Source organism: Teleopsis dalmanni, chromosome 1 (assembly GCF_002237135.1).
Source record: "Teleopsis dalmanni isolate 2A chromosome 1, ASM223713v2, whole genome shotgun sequence".
Taxonomy (NCBI): Eukaryota; Metazoa; Arthropoda; class Insecta; order Diptera; family Diopsidae; genus Teleopsis; species Teleopsis dalmanni.
In genome coordinates this window covers 192,449,946-192,450,812 of record NC_051846.1, presented here as the reverse complement: position 1 = coordinate 192,450,812, position 867 = coordinate 192,449,946, and positions in this window count along the sequence as shown.

The window sequence follows — 867 nt, the reverse complement described above, 5'->3', positions numbered from 1 at the left end:
TTTTTATTATTTTTTTTATTTTTTTTTTGTTTTTTTTTGTTTTTTTGTGTTCAATAAATGTTTAAAATTCACGTGTTGCCGGCCAGCTGCCAAATAATAAATAATTTATCAAATAATAGTGTTATGTGGGGTAGAAAGGATTTTATGAGATTTGTTTTTTTTTTAAATTTTGTTTCAAAATTCAAGAACAATTTTTGTAACGTACTTTTATTTGATTTTAACATTTTTAATGTATTTTGTTTTTTGTTGTTTTTTTTTTTGGTTTTATTTTCTATTTTTATTGGTTTTTATTTTCATTTTACACTTGAGCAATCTTCACTGGTAAAAAAATTAATCATTTGAGAATAAATATAAAAATTTTAACGCCGGTTTGATGTCAGACGCCGAACTGCGGGTTTATTGAATTCGTAATTATAATTTGATTGAACTGCGATGATGTTTTTGATGATAAGGCGTTCGCACATGAACTCATATATTTGAATTAATTTTCAATTGTTTCCTTCTTGTTTGATATTGAGAATTTCATTTCAGTTTTTTTATTTTTTTTATATATTTTTATTTTTATTTAATTTTGATGACATGCAGCGCCCACATCTTGCAGACAATTTGTCATTGAAAAACTTCACTCTTGTCAGTCCTCAAAAAGAAAAATTGCGTTGAATTAAAAAGTGAATGAGCTTAATGCCTGAATCGTTTCAAGTCTCAGCCAAGTAATAATAAAAATTTTTTAAATTATATGGAATTTTTAATTAATTCCTTTTTGCAATAAAGAAAACTGCACTCTAATGAATTGCTTTAATTAAAAAGAAATTTGCTTAATGAGCAATAAATTAAAATTATTCAGTTATTTTCCTATTTAAAAACATC